Below are 16,515 nucleotides of genomic sequence, written 5' to 3'. Positions count from 1 at the left end.
CCCTCTTTGATTACCTGACACAACAGGAATATCTTTCGTAACTTGAAAGGTCAGTTGACTGAATTTGTTTCATTTTGTTTAGTGATTATGCAGCCTTGCTCACTCTTGTGCATCTGTTGCAATGTTTTTCGTGGAAAACAAAGGTCTCATTTAGATTTCTAAATTACCTTCCTACAAAGCTGACTCTATACTAATGAAATTCGTCTAAAACAGTAGACGTAAGAAAGAATGCTTGCACTATAAGAAGAAACGAGTGTGAGGCCCTTCCGGATTTTTGCTGGGAAAAGATAAATCATTTTTTATGACTCCTGAATATGCCCTCAGAATTCTTCGCCTTCAAGGTTTACCCCATTATTGTGGGCTAAAACGTATTCAAACGCTCAAAGACTAGAGACGCCTAAAGCCACCCGCCACCCCTAGTGTCCAGGAGGAGTCAGTAAACACCGAGATTGCTTCCCGCAGCACACCCAAGAAGGAATGTAATGTAATGCAGCCACCATGTTGGTTGTGGTTAAGTGCAGCAAACTGCTTGGCGTCACTTAGCCCTGCTGCGCAAGCGTATTGAGAGTACGCTTCACTCCGCCCCTTCTCGTGCACGCGCCCGGAGCCCGCAACTCTCGCGAGAGAAGCGAGATTTATTCCTACGTACCGGGCCGTGCTGCTTATGGCGGCGCTGGAGAGGGGGCGCTGAGCTGTTGGGGTGAGTACGACCTCAGGGTCCAACTGGGGGTAGCAGAAACCCAGGGGCAGGGCTGAGAATAAGACCAAGGCTAACGAGAAAGCCTTCTGAGTCAAGGTGGGCACTCGTAGAGCTCTAGGTGGGGAAGAATGCATCCCGATTCACTGCACTGGGCTTTTTCATACGTCTCCCGTTCAACTGCCTGGGCCTCATGTCAGGTCGCAGAGCTGAAACAAGGAGTTGAGGCCAGCCGGCTGCGCGTGGTGGTAGTGGTGGTGGTGACTAAAGTGGGGGGAGGGAGCGAAAATGGAGGCTCCGACCGCAGCCAAGATGGAGGCAGAGGGTGCGGGGCTCGGGCGCGGAGGCTGCTGGGATCTGTAGTCTGGCTGCTTCCCCATCTGCGGCTTGGCTGGGGAAACGGGAACTACATGTCCCGGCGGGCGGGGCGAGGGGGTGGTGGCGCGGTCCTTTGTGTGAGGTTGGAAGAGCCTGAGACCGAGAAGAGGGGCCTACTTTGACTCTGGACCCTGTAGTTTCCTGGCCGTTACCTGCTTGGGAATCTGACTACCAGTACCAGAGCGCAGTGCGGCAGTGGCGCCTTCTTTGTGTATAGACTGAGACCCTGCTCCATCTAGATATCTTAGGGGAAGTGTTTAAAGACACCTTTCCCCAGCCACATCTGGCACAGTAGTGTGGCGGAATTGACATCATTACTCCAGTCACCTAGAGCAGGGTCTCAGCACCCAACCTTCCCCTCATTGTCTCCCCTTCGGCGTCTTGAGAAAGGGAACCAGTCCCTAATCTTTTAGGCACGTGGCTCCCACCCCTCTATCTTGGGGAATGGGCGTGCGCCCTGAAAGCTCAGTAGTGTCCTCCCTTCCACCTCCTGTAGTTCTCATGGTGCCAGCGCCTGGCCCACCCACATTGTGCAATGAACGGCCTGGCTTCGTCATTCTATGTAGAATTTTTTAGAGTTCCCCCGTCGGAGACAGCTTCAAATTTTTGCCATGCTATTTTATCAATACGAAATCTTAGTGCCAAGGTTCTTTTGCTTTAAGGTTTTCCCTTAGAAACACCCAGATGGCGGCCGTCTTGCTTAACTCACAGTGAAGCAGAGAACGCTCCCTGAAACAGGCTTGAATCTGCAAAGAATATCTGAACGTTGTTGGGCAAGTTAATTTTCGTGTTTTGCACCTTAAATGAGTAAAAGAATATGGCGCTCTTTAAACAGTTGGGAGACAGGGCGGAGAGGGAGAATGCTCAAAGGCACTGTGGTAGTTAAATCTTTTTGAGAGGCTTAAATTTTCATCAGGCTGGTATGAACTGGCAGTTCTCAGCCACTGCTACTAACCTACTTTTTTAGAATGTAGGTTTCAAATTATAGCCCATAGATATAAGCTACTCTATACTAAAATGCTGAGTAATTTTCATTTTGAGTAACTAAAGGCAAACATTCTTGATATTGCATTGAGGAGCACTATAATACATACCTTGGTTTTCTTTTGGTACTAACCAATAATGGATATCCTTGGTGTGGGCAAGGAGGGGCTTTATATACTTCAGTAGGGATATACCTGAGTCATAAAACTTAGATAAATATTTGGCCTTCTTTTTGTTTCGTTTTAGCCCTGGGACTAAAATAAAAGAGAAGGTAATAGTTTGGTTTTGCAGCTGTTCTGGATGTTTACCATCGAGATGATTATTTATAGCAGCTGAGTTGAAAACTAAAGTATTTGAGGCACAGAAGATAGGTTTTCTTTTTTTGTAAGTACTGACTTAAGTGTGACCTTTAGCGAGTGTGGGTGAAAATCTGGTAAAGTCCTAGCAAATCAAAATTGAAAGCGTGAAAGCTGACGTGCAGTCTGGCTTTACCCTCTACCCTTATTTTCCCTTCTCCCCACCTGAAGACACATCGTGTAGGGCCATCGATTTTTGTTTTAAACAAACAAAATGCTAAAATATCAAATTATGCTGGAGCATTCATAACATGAAATTTAGTGTTCCAGTGTTTTTTATTGTACAGTTCAGTGGCACTAAGTCTATTGAAACTGTTGTGAGAGCCATACTTTCGACAAGGTAGTTAAAACATGGAAATTTTGGACCGATGTTCTTTTGGACAGATTTTTGAGGAGTTGAATTTCAGGACTGTATTGCAAAATGAGATAAAAATCTTGATCTTGTTAAGTAAACACAAAGAATTGATGTGCCTTCTTCTTAGCTTTGTCTTTGCAGAAAACAGAAGAGGAAGCACTTTGAGATCTATTTTGTAAGCTTTAATAGCTAGACTGTTGTAAGTGGTGAAACTACTATGGTGAGAGTGACTTGCTGTTAAATCCCTTCTGCCCAGTCAGGATTTTAAAAATTCCTTTGTTTTGATATTAGAATGTTTTCCACTTGCATGTGTGGGTACCTAGTTAAAAACAACACAAAACTTTTTAATATTTTAATGTCCTTTTATGCTGAGGTAAAACTGTGTGTGGCTGAAAATTATCAGTTTCCCCTATGTTGCACATGTAAGCTATCCGTTGATTTGCAGCTACAGCCGGTACATAACCAGTTATTTGCACTTCTTTTTCTCCAATTTATTAACAACAAGCTTCTATGCTAGATACTGCCTACTTTTATTAGTGAAAATCTTTGCTCAAGACCCTTACATTTACTTCCTGTTGCTAATTGGCACAATAGTGCTTTTTTAGACCCCTGCTCAGTTTATACCTACTCTGTGGAACATGGTAGCCGCCAGCCACGTGTGGCTGTTGTGCACTTGAAGTGTGACTAGTTTGAATTGAAATGTGCTGTGATTGTATAATAACATTGGATTTCAAGGAATGTAACTGTCAATTTTTTTACATTGATTACCTGTAGAGAATAACATTTTGGATATAATTGGTTAAATAAGACGTTTAATTAAAATTCCTTCTGTTTCTTTTGACTGTAATATGGTTACTAGAATTATAATTACACTGTATTTCTGTTGGACACTGCTGGTCTGTGGTGTTTTCTGATGTGTCTAGAGTGTTTCTTCAGCATCTTCCCACACTGCCATTTGTCCTGCTTAAAACTATTAGACTTCTGGGTGTATATATAAGCAGTTAAGTGATAGATAATTTTAAATATCTCAGTAGCTGTTTAGATAATTAATCCAGCACAGTTGTTACTACACAGATACAAAAAAATAGTTGTGTCAGTTTGATTTTTTATTTTTACTCAACAGGTGACTTAGGTTGGTTAATTATCTAGAGTTTATCGTTTACCTTAGATCCTAAAGTAAAAATGAATTAAGACCTATTAAGCACTTCATTTATAAAATGTGGTGCTCAATGAAATGTCAGGCAATAGAGAAACTTTTCAGTCCTATGCTACCTATTTCGGTCTTTGTTTTTTCCTGCCTAAAAGAAGATACTGCCTAAAGGAAGTGGGTTAGGTGAGCAGACTTTTGTAGACTGGCTTAGCCTTTCATTAACTTTTCCCGAAGTGAGTGCTGCACATACTTTCAAAATAATAAACTAGGTAGTGTGATACATTTTAGATGGATTACTTACCACATAAATGTGTTAGTTTAACCTCTTCATTTAGTGCCGACTATGTCATGGCTTATGCTAGGCCTTTGAGGTAAAACAGCCGAGGAAGACATGAAATAAAACAGGTGGTGGCCAGGTGCAGTGGCTCACGCCTGTAATCCCAGCACTTTGGGGGGCTGAGGCAGGTGGGTCACTTGAGGTCAGGGGTTCAAGACCAGCCTGACCAACATGGTGAAACCCCATCTGTGCTAAAAATACAAAAATTAGCCAGCCAGGCCTGGTGGTACATGCCTGTAGTCCCAGCTACTGGGGAGGCTGAGGCAGGAGAATCGCTTGAACCCGGGAGGTGGAGATTGCAATGATTAAGTAATAATACTATTTCCATACTGAGCAAAGGGAAAAGGAGTTGATTACTTAGCACACAGTGTGATTCTCAGATACACATTTAAATTGTTCCCTAGTATTTTTATTGGTACCCTATGGTGGGTTTGTGGGGGCGATTGTTTTGAGTCAGCGTCTTACTCTGTTGCCCAGGCAAGAGTGCAGTGGCACAGTCATAGCTCACTGCAGCCTCAAACTCCTGGACTCAAGTGATCCTCCTGCCTCAGCTTCCCGAGTAGCTGGGACTACAGGTGCATGCCACCACACCCAGTGAATTTATTTTTTATTTCTAAAATTTTTTGTAGAGACAGCATCTCACCATGTTGCCCAGGCTGGTCTCAGACAATCCTCCCACCTCGGCCTGCCACAGTGCTGGGGATTACAAGCGAGAGCCACCACCCCAGCCCAATACCCAGTGTTTCATGCGACTTAAGTTTCAAGCTTTTAGGGGGATGGAGGAGATGCACTTGTGTTCCTAGGGTTAAGGCAAAAGAGGTGGTTAGTAGCACCAATTAATGTTAATCCGGGCATGAGTGGATAGCTATTTATATTAAAATGCCTGACCAATACCTTTAAGTTCTTCAGTAAGTGTTAATTTAATTGAAAAACATTTAGTTAACTATAGAAGCTGTGAAGATGTTAATTCGGCCAGTAAATTATTCATGACTGTTGGTGGGTTCGTTTGAGCTTTAATAGCTCCTAATAGACCTCATTAGTGCCTAAGAATGGCCCTGCAATACTCCAGAGTTTCAGTTCAGAAATCTCTTTTTTTGTGTTACTGAATCTTGGACTTGACAGTTCTTAATGTGATACGACAACCTGGACTGGGTTAATCCAGTTCAAGTGTTTCAAGATAACTTGCTTTCTCCATGTTGAGTTCTTTGGGTTCATTAATACACCTAAAGCGTTAAGATAAAACCAATATACACAGTCTGTATTTTTTAAAGAAGAGATTATTTCTTGATTGGATAATTAAAACTTTATATAATTAAAGGTGGTATAACTGTTTACACTTGAATTGTGGCGTCCTTTTGCTTATTAAGGATTAACTACCTTTTTCCTTTGGTTGTGTATGGCAGCACTGGATTAGGTGCGAAAGGAGGCTGTGATAAAGAAATTTGAGTTTACCTCTCAGAAATTTGAAATAGAATTGGAGGAACAAGATACATAAAAACATGAAGTAAACAAAGTACAGAAATTGCTTGGTATCACTTGCTGCAAATTGCTTGATGCAGGCAGTGGATGTTACTGCCCCATTCATTAGTAGGAATTAATGAATGAGTCTGCTGGAATGGTCAAGAAAGGCTTTTTTGTCACCTTGAAGATCACAACATAGTATTTTTTTGTGGGAAGACCCATATAAGCAAAGGTGGCTAGAATTCAGGAATCTCCCAAGAGTTGTGTTTAAGGATTAGGCGAGGTAATGGACTTCTGGTAGAACTGGAACACAGTAGAGAGTAAGGATGGAAGGTAGAATAGAGACACCTGGAATAGTAGTTCTTAATCCTGGCTGGAAGTCAGAAACACTTGGAGCAGGGGTTGGGGGGAGATAACAAGGCCTGGCACCTAACCTAGTGTAGTTAAATTTAGAATCTTTGTACAGGACTCAGGCTTTGATTTTGTTGGTTTTTGTTTGTTTGTTTGTTTAAGGTTGCTGGGGGTGGGTGGATAGCCAGGATTAAAAACTTCCCATCTAGAATGGTGGAAAAATAACTGAAGATGTTTGACAGGGGTGATGAGAAATGAAATTGGAGAGTTTTTGTTTTGTTTTGTTTTTTGAGACAAGGTTCTGATCTGTCTCCCAGGCTGTAGTGCTGTGTCACTATCTTGTTCTCTGCAGCCTTGACTTCCCAGTCCTAAGTAGCTGAGGCTCCAGGCGTATACCACCATGCCTGGCTAATTTTTTGTATTTTTAGTAGAGATGGGGTTTCTCCACGTTGCCCAGGCTGGTCTGGAGCTCCTGGGCTCAAGCAGACCTCCTGCCAAGGCCTCCCAAAGTGCTGGGATTACAGGCGTGAGCCAACTCACCTGGCCAAAATGCAAGTTTTTGATAGTCTGGTGGTGGTATGTGACAGAAAATGGAAAGTGTGCACACTGGAAGTTGGCGGATATATTAGACACCTGAGCTAAAATATGTCACTTAGTAGGACAAGAGATGAATACAAAAGATATAGTGAGGGAAATACTAACACAACTTGCAACATTGGGTATGGTGATGGAGAGGGGAAGAATCAAGATAGTTAAAGAAGTGGCCCTACCTCAAACCAGTTGTATTACTCAGAGTGGAGGCTGGGCATAGGTTTGTTTTTGTTTTTTTTTTTTTTTAAAGCTTCCCGAGTATTTGAGCACCATTACCCTAAGACATATATCTAGTCTGGGTAATAGGAGAATGATCTAAATAAAGTTGAAAGATCAGACAAGTGTATGTAACATTTGATATTTGAAGGAACATGGGATGTTAGAGAATAGAAAATGGCCAGATCAGCTGTTATTGAGTTTTTATTTTACATGTGAGGAAAGTGAAACTTAGATTAAATAACTTGTTCATGGTATTTACTAGTACCAGTGATTGCGATTAGGCTCTTCTGGTCTGAGCTATTTAATCAGCTCTGACCTCTCACCTGATAATCACTCTTCTGATGTTTTCAAATATCCATTTCTCAGCATGTCCACCTTTTTCTTATCTCTGTAGAAATAATTTTCATTAACACCATTTTGTAACTTTGGAGTCAGTGCAAAATTGTTGTTTATTTTATAGCTAATATAAAGCAGAAATGTGATTTTTACTGATAAATAAATTTTATTTCTCTTCTATAGACATTTCTCATCTATTTACTGCAGCAGTGCAAATGAGATTTCTGTTTGCTTACTAAGTCATCTCCTTTAGGATTTCAAGACTTAATACCACTTTCATCAAAAACTAAGGCACTGTTTCCTGTTACATCACGTTGAAATGCTTCATAATCTGGCTCCGCTACACCTGTCACACTACATATCCTATTTCACTTCAGCCCAGCTCTCTGTTCTAGCCAGGCTAGCCTGTTGATTTTCCTCTGAAACAACAAGCCACACATGTTGCCACAGGCATTCATGCAGAAGACTTCACTTGATGCTGGGCTTAGAAAATCATAGAATGCATGGTCGCTGCTCTGAAGAAAGAATTTAGTGGCATATTCTCGCTTGACTTATGTGCTGTTTCATGCCTAGAATACTCAGCTATTTTCTTTCTCCTAGAATTCTGCCTGATTTTCCAGGTTCACTTCAAATTCCACTTATTTAAAAGCCTTGGTTGCTTTGATGGACGTGCAGTTGTGGATAAACAATAAATAATATTTCTAGATAGTCTGTGACATAATAGATACCTAGATACTAATTGAGCAAAATAATTTTTGGCATTTTTGTCCTATACTCTGTTTTTTTTTTCCCATGTATACATCTTGTCTTTTCAGCAAGATTGTCTATGCTCTCATGGCAGGGACTTCTTTTATGTTTTCCACAGAGCTAGATCCTTATAAAATACTTGCACTAAATTAAACATTATGCCATGTAACTGAGCTTATTTGGGGGAAGAGGTCAATAAAGACTATGGAATAATTTGAGGTCTTGGGTATGAGATACCAAAGGAGGTAGTTGCTAGTACTTGAGAGATTGCTCCAAATAACATCAGATGAGCATGCTTCCAAGTTTCCTGCATTACTTGCATGACCCACGATTCTAAGTTAATGAAATGAGTTTGTCCCTCTTCTCACCCACTGTCCCTGATTATTTTATGTATGTTATACTTAATGTCTTCATTTTTTACCTTTAGTATGAAGTGTAACAGAACAGACTTTACCACCTGAAACTGCTGCTTCAAGTTCAGATCAGGCAAGGAACAAACCTCGTAACAACTAACAAGACCAAAGAAGAGTACACTTAAGTTGAAGACACAACACTTGATCTGAAACAAGAAGTTTGTGCCTACTCAACAGCTTTGAAAGAGCACTTCCCAACGCTGCTAGTAGTCTTTGTTTTCTTCAGTGCTGTACTGTGAGATTGCCCGGTACAGCAGCAGTTGTATTCTTTATTAGCTTGGTAGATCATTTTCTCTCGCTCTTTTTTTTAATACTAGCAACTTTCATCCTTTGAAACGTGTGCTGAAAAAGAAGAATCAGCAAATACTACTGAAAGTGCAATATTTGATTATCACTGCGAGGTAGGTTTGTAATTTCCTATTAAGAATCAGTTCCATAATTCTAGATTTCCTATTATTTGGTCAAATATAAAATCTTTATTTGTTCTTTTCTAAAGGTATTCAGAAGACAGTTTTTCTATTCTTGACTAGTATGAAATATCAACACTATCTCTTGTTAGATAAGGACAGTATTTATGGTCAAACATTTTTCATACCAGATTATATTAATACATGCTGATCTCTCGACTTGCTGGTCTCTTAGAGAAGCTCTGTCTGTACTATTTAGAAGTTAGGATTTCAAATAAGAATGTGCATTGCAGTCTTTCTATGAGGGTCTGTGAAACTTTGGTGATATTTGCTACTGACGTCTGTTTCTTTCTCTCTACTGTCTTCAATGTTAGCTTCTTGAGGAAAGAACCTTACTTTATATCCATGCCTACATTTGCAGTGCATATTTGTGAATGGTATACAGTGCATATTTGTGAATGAATGGTTGACATGCCTACTGTATTGTTAGGCATTGCTAGTGCTGAAATATAACGAATGAATAAGATACTAATGGACTTAATGATTTAGAACAATTTGTTACACAATATCACAATATAGGCTAAAAGATACTAATAAAATATTAAGAATATAACTGAAGCTGTTCCCTTGGAGGTAAGGAGGAGGGTAAAGAAAGCCTACAGAAAAGGGATATTTGAAGGTGAGTAGTACCTTGTTAAGAGGTAGAAGAGACATTGGTAGAGGTATAGAGGTAACAGAATTAGCAGATTCAGGGCTACGTGAAAGCACATGGTATATATTAAGTTGTTCATTATGAACAGAGTAGAGAATATAATTTTGCGGGAGAGTTATGAAAGGGAAGTTTGCTGGAGGCTTGGCCCAATGCATTTGTCTTTATTCCGTAGGAGAGCCATCAGATGTCTATAAGCAAGGGCTTAAGGGTTTTTCCCCCAAAAGTAAGATAGCTTTATTGCTTCACATTTTAAAGTAATATTCAGAAGTGTACCTTTAAAAGACAAATGGTGACACTTTTGAGGGAAAGGCTGAGGATGGGAAGACCTGTCAAAAGCAGTGGATCAAGTATAAGGAAGATAAAAGCTAAGGTGTAGGTAGAGAAAAAGGTAGGTGCTAGGTGTTCTGATGATTTAGAAGTGAGGACTTGGGGACCAATTGAATCTGAAGATAAATGTGGAGAGAATGGCTTTATCAAATCCAGTTGTCCAAACTAGAAACCTTCATTGTTCATAGGAATAGGGAAGTTAGAGTAGTAACTTACTGATATTAAAATATGTTATGGAAATCTATTGTGTTCATTAGATAGCAATCTGAAGTTGAGGGAAATACACTAGTATGGAATATTGAACATTGGTTAACTTTGAGGGTAGGCTTATGAAGAGCAATTTTCCTTTTTAATCTTTAGTTTCCAGATTTTCTAAAGTTAGACATAAAGGAATTCAGAAAGGAGTCATCAGTGTATAGGTAATAAAAGGAAGAAGCACCAATGAAGAGAGCAAAGACATAGAAGTCAGGAAGAAGCACCAACGATAATTTCAGGAAGTCAATGGTAAACATTTTTTTAGGTGCTACAGAGGTCAAATAAAATGAAGAATGAAAATAAGTCATTCAGTTACAAAAGCTTCACTGCTATTTCAAGAAGCGCTTAGGACTTTATTTCCAATTTATTGAAGGATTATGTAATAGTGTCAGTGACCTTACTGTGCACTAGAATTATTCCTTAACAACTAAAAACTATAGTAAAATTATCTATGTCTCATAAACAGACACTGTTATTTAATTTTAAGGTAATTGTAGCATTTAGTTTTTCTATTTGTTTCTTCTTAGCTGATTTTTAAAAAATAATTTTAGACTAATTGTTATGGATTCTGTTGGATTAGATAGGGAAGATTAACACAAATTGAAACCACAATTTTATGTTCTGAAGCATAAAAGATTAGATTTTTTTTTTTTTCTCTCTGAGACAGAGTCTTGCTCTGTCGCCGAGGCTGGAGTGCAGTGGGGTGATCTTGGCAGCCTCTGCCTCCCAGGTTCAGGTGATTCTTCTGCCTCAGTCTCCTGAGTAGCTGGAATTACAGGCACGCATCACCACGCCTGGCTTATTTTTGTATTTTTAGTAGAGATGGGGTTTCACCGTGTTGGCCAGTCTGGTTTTGAATTCCTGACCTTGTGATCCACCCGCCTCGGCCTCCCAAAGTGCTGGGATTACAGGCATGAGCCACCGTGCCTGGCAAGATTAGATATTAAGGCTTTCATTTCATTGACATGATTTATAGAAATAGATTTAAAGAAGTGCTTTTTGTTTAGTGTAATCTTTGTATTCTGAATATTAGTTTACTACATGAACATTTTAATATATAAATGCATCCATAGCTGTCTAAAAATTACATGTTTACATATGTACAAAGAAACCACAATTGGGATGAAGATTATTGGCAGTAAAACATGGCTGTGGTTGTACAGTTGTGAAATAGTTCAGTTAAAGGGGGCACACAGCTAAGAAAACAGATTTGGTGATGCAATGGAACCCCCAGATTTTAAAGGGGGGTTTTGTAAAATCAGTAAAAATAGTACGTAATTAGGAACAAATATATATAGAAGGGTAGAATTAGCCATAAAATGGCAAGAAAGAATAAGGCTTATAAAGCATTTGTTTGAGATGTGAAAATAGACCTGAATTGTTTGGTGAATGATTTGATCCAGGTAGTCTAAAGGTGACAGACAAGAGAAAAGCAAAACTAGAAAATTCCTGTCGTGCTCCTAGTTTTTTCTGCTGAATGCAATAATTTTCATACTTGAAACATAGCAAAGCAAGAGAAAACTGAGGCCCCAGATGAGTGAGAAAATAACAGGATTACTTGGCGGTTGCTAGGGTGCTAGTTGCTAGGTGTGTGATAGTAGTCAAATAGAGACCTATGACAGGAACTGTAAATGTCCTGATTTTTCAGTCAGATGTGGGAACTATTGAGCTTACTTTTCATCCCTAGCAAAAACCCCAGAGCCAGTGAATAAATAACTTGGCAGAGTAGCTCATGATAGCATAATGGTCAATATGGAGAAATGTTGGATGGATAGCAGTTAGTAAGAGACTGATTTTAGAGAAGTCTCCAGGCGTATGCTGCCGGATGCTATCCTCGTCCTGCTTTTTTCAGAGACCTAATGAGTAGTTCTGTGAGTACCTATGTGCTACGTAAGCACTTATTTTAGGCTTTTTACGTGCAGCAACTCATTTAACCATCTCAACAACTCTGTGAGACAGGTGTTAAGGTAGGAGAATGAATGATTAAAAGATAAACTACAAAGAGTCTGATAATTTAAAATTAGTCACCAAATTGGAATACTAGATTAACCAACAGAAGGCATTTTAAAAGCATTAGGTTATAGTTTTTTTATTTGGGAACAAATGATCCATTACGGAGGAACTGAAAGAAAACCTGATTTCGCTAATGTGATTTGTGAAGAAATGATGGGGATGTGTTTTAGTTTTACAAAGTTATAAAACTTCAGTCTACAGAATCAAGGAGTGTAATCACTCAGTACTTTATATTGGTCGGGTACATTAAGAATAGTAGTGAAATGCACTTTAATGAATAATTACTTAGAACCTATCCAGAAGACAGCAATTAGTGTTAAAAATGGTTGTGTTCAGAAAATTGGAAGAAACTGGAAGTCAAGGGGAGGTATGTCTGAGAATACAGAGTAGTTTTCTAAAGATCTTATGGTGAAATAGGCTACCTTTTCCAAATTGATTGTCAATCAGTAGAAGCCAAGCAGACCAGATTAGGGGGGAAAAACAACTTAGATGTTGTAATAAATTACAAAGCATAGATTTCCACCCCCTCTCCCCAAAGGAGCTTGGAAACCAGTTAGGTGCTCCCACTTTACTTTTGAGGAAAAAATCCCAGAGATGTTAAAAGTACTTGAGAGTCAGGACTGAAAGCCAGTCTTTTGACTTTTATGTTCTTCAGGGAACTTTAATCAATTTCTTGAGTTACAAATGAAGTTTAAATTTGACCTGAGATTTGTTCCAGTTCTGCTTTTTTAAAGGAGGACTAATTTTGTCAATGACTTTTTCAGTTTAAAAGTAAATATGTAGAAAAGGGTAGAAGGTCTAAACTTTATGAGGCTGGAGATATTTGTCTGTTGTGTTACCTACTATATGAGTAGAACCTAAAATAATGCTGATGCATTGTATGAACTTAATTGTGGTTGAATGAATAAGGCAGTGGTTAAGAATGGAGTCAGAACTGGATTCTCTTCCCACATTTGCCATTTTTAGCGCTGTGCCCTTAAGATGGCTAAGTGTTTTCTCATCTGTGAACATTAGATTTTCTGGTCTTTAAATACATTTGAAATCATATTGTATAAATATCTTATGTCTCATTTCCTATTACAGAATAAGCATTTTCCACATATTGTTTCCAATGACCACATAGCATTACATAAGTTACAATGACGTCTTGAGCTATAAAGTGTGTTAGACTTTATATTATTTCCAGGAATTTGCTACAAAAATATATTTGTTAAAATACTTGTGCATAAAGCTTTTTTCACATTTCAGATTTCCCCAGGAGAGCTTTTCTGCAATGCAGTTATTAAGAAAAATATCTCCACATTTTGATACATGTTGCTAAATTGCATTTCTAAAAGGTTGTACCAATTTACTACCATAAAAGTGGTGTGTGTGTTGTTCTTAGCTCACTTTTTCATTATTTTAAAATCTTACGTCTTTGCTAGTTTGGTATATGAAAGTATTAATTTGCTTTATCTGGATTTTTTATTGCAAAAATTCAAGTTTTTTTAATGTTTAATGTTTTTAGCTTTTGTGTATAAAGTTTAATAGTTGATATTCAAGAATGATTTATTTGGTCACTTAATCAGTAATTCAACATATGAGTGCCTGCTCTGTGCCAGGCACTGTTTATCTAAAATCTAGGGATTTAGCTTTGAATAGAAAGTTCTGCCCCTCAAGAAGCTTATATTCTGGTAATTTAATTGTACTGATTTGCCCTATCTAGTCTGGTGTATTTACACTTTTCCCCCTAGGTTTGAGTATAAAAGCTTGTGCTTTTTGTATAATCGGATATCAGTCCCTTGTGATTTTTTTTTTAATTGATTTCAAATCTAGAAAGTTCCGCCCTTGCAAAGATTTTACAAATATACTCATCCATGGGGGTGTGTGTGAGTGTGTGTGTATGTTTTGGGGTTTTTGTTTGTTTGTTTTTGTTGTTTTGTTTTTGTTTTTGTTTTGAGACAGGGTCTCACTCTGTCACCCAGGCTGGAGTACGGTGTCAGGATCATGGCTTGACCTCCCAGACCCTGGTGATCCTCCCACCCCAGCCTCTTGAGTAGCTGGAACTATAGGCATCCAGCTAATTTTGGCTAATTTTTGTATTTTTTTGTAGAGACAGGGTTTTGCCATGTGCCTAGGCTGGTCTCAAATTCCTGGGCTCAGGTGATCTGCCACCTCGGCCTCTCAAAGTGCTAGGATTACAAACATGAACCACTGAGCCTGGCTGGTTTTTAAATATTTTTTAAGACATTAAACTCGGTTCATTTGAATACATTTTTCCATGCTGTTAGGCAAGCAACTAAATTGTGGATTTTTTTTTCCCCTATTTAAAAAAGAAGTCAAGTAACATTTACCTACTGGGTCCTTCCTACCACCACCTTTGTTAGCATCTTTAATTTTTTATAAACAAGGTTCTGTTAAATTATCTACTTCCATTTGTCTTCCACTTTCATGTAATTGTTTTTGTGATAACTTCCATTTTGCTTGTTTTTTGATGGTGCTGATTAAGAAATATTTGCAATGCCATTAAAATATAGTTTAGCCAAATTATTAGGAATTCTTTGAAAAGTATTAACATGTCACATGTCACATCAACTTATCTAAAGTTGTTTGAGTGGTGTGTTTCCCTTTGGAAAAATAAAATAAAGGCTTCCTCCAAATGGATAAAGGCTAGGGAAAGAGAGCTGTAGTCAGCAAAGATTCTGGGAGAAGGGGAAGGCTTTTTCAACTCTTTTGGTATGTGTCTAGGGATGAGACGAGACTCGAACAGTAGAGCCCAGATTCCAACATTCTTGTTGGGGAACAACTTAGAGTCTTAAAATGCTAGCTTTGATGCTTTCTAATTCTGGTTCAGTCTCCCTTTGGGTGAGAAAAAGAGGATTTCTGTCTCCTACCTGCAGTGATGTGTGGCAGGATTGGAGACTTGAGAATGGGGATATTTTGCAGCTTTAAGGCATATATATTTCAGATCATATCATTGTGGTCTTGTTTAATAGTAATCAGAACTATAGTCTAAACATGAGGCCAAGTGCAGTGGCTCACGCCTGTAATCCCATCACTTTGGGAGGCCAGGGCGCAGTGCAGGGGCCGGATCACTTGAGGTCAGGAGTTCCAAGAACAGCCTGGCCAACATGGTGAAACCCCGTCTCTACTAAAAATACAAAATTTGGCTGGGTTTGGTGGCGCACACCTGTAGTCCCAGCTACTTGGGAGACTGAGGCAGAGGGATCACTTGAACCCAGGAGGCAGAGGTTGCAGTGAGCCAATATCGTACCACTGCACTCCAGGCTGGGTGACAGCGAGACTCCATCTCAAAAATAAATTAATTCAGCCTGGGTGACAGAGCAAGACTGTGTCTCAAAAATAAATTAATTAATTAAATAAAACAAACATAAAAGAAGCACAGCTTGAAAGTCCCTCAGTGATCTAGAATAATGGTTCTCAAGTTAATTTTATACTGCTTGTCAGTTAAAAACATGTATTTTCGATATGTGTATATGTTTACAAATTGTGTAATTATAATTCTGTGTCTGCATTGTAAAACACAGTGGTACAAATAGGAAAAATGTGAAGTGAGGGATATTATAAAAAGTTTACTTGTGCAGAAATGTTCTGTTCTTGTTAGAAATACTATGTTCTGGATTGCTGGTTTTTAAGTGTTTAATTTTAAAAAGCTTTATAATATCATGAATTAGTATCAGGGAAATCTACATTTGTGTGTTGTATTGCAACTAATTTAAGTCCATATCATAGTCTTGATCTTAACTTTTTGGCATACTTACCATATCTCGTTAGATGGTTTCTTAATGTGGAGGTTGAAGAACTAGTACTAGGAATAGAAATGTCAGTTCCCTTGCTCTTTGCATGTGCTTGCCTTATCTTCCATCTGAGGTTCTTCTGTGGGAATCTTTCAACCATTTGTCTATTTGGGCTTTTTTGTTTTTCTAGGATGGAGTCTTGCTGTGTTGCCCAGGCTGGAGTGCAGTAGCACAATTTCGGCTCACTGCAACCTCCGCCTCCTGGGTTCAAGCAATTCTCATGCCTCCCCCTCATGAGTAGCTGGGACTACAGACCCATGCCACCATGCCTGGCTAAATTTTGTATTTTTGGTAGAGACAGGCTTTCACCATGTTGGCCGTGCTTGTCCCAAACTCCTGACCTCAAGTGATCTGTCCACCCCGGCCTCCCTGTGCTGGGATTACAGGTGTGAGCCACTGCATCCGGCCTCATTTGTCTTATTTGTGAAGGTAGCTTAGTTACACTAGATAACTAAATTTATATATCTCCTTATCGGGCATACGGTAATATGGTAAGAGCAAATGAGTGAGGACTTCACTGTTGGCCTCTTTTGGAGTTCTCCACTCTTTCCTCAGAATACCTGAGTAATACATGATACTCATAGACCATCTGACATACCAACTCGGTGAAACCTAGACTATAAATACAT

At 39.1% G+C, this 16,515-nt stretch overlaps 1 protein-coding gene across 16 annotated transcripts in view; it reads left to right on the top strand.

Moving 5' to 3' along the window:
* Positions 1-284: 284 nt before the first annotated feature.
* CSDE1 (cold shock domain containing E1) overlaps positions 285-16,515 on the top strand; it is a 41,378-nt gene continuing 25,147 nt past the window's right edge. For 2 of the 16 annotated variants that reach the window (XM_055114291.2, XM_063599285.1), the window contains exons 1-2: positions 567-700; positions 8,390-8,776. The gene's annotated coding sequence lies outside the window, so the exon portion shown is untranslated. Of the gene's footprint in view, positions 701-1,737; positions 1,849-8,389; positions 8,777-13,342; positions 13,427-16,515 lie in introns of those variants that run through there. The other 14 variants (XM_055114276.2, XM_055114273.2, XM_063599288.1 and 11 more) reach the window with 13 other exon arrangements.

This window comes from Pan paniscus, chromosome 1, assembly GCF_029289425.2.
Source record: "Pan paniscus chromosome 1, NHGRI_mPanPan1-v2.0_pri, whole genome shotgun sequence".
In the NCBI taxonomy this organism is placed as follows: Eukaryota; Metazoa; Chordata; class Mammalia; order Primates; family Hominidae; genus Pan; species Pan paniscus.
The sequence above is the reverse complement of the archived record's forward strand: the minus strand, read 5'-3'. Positions and strand labels throughout refer to the sequence as shown.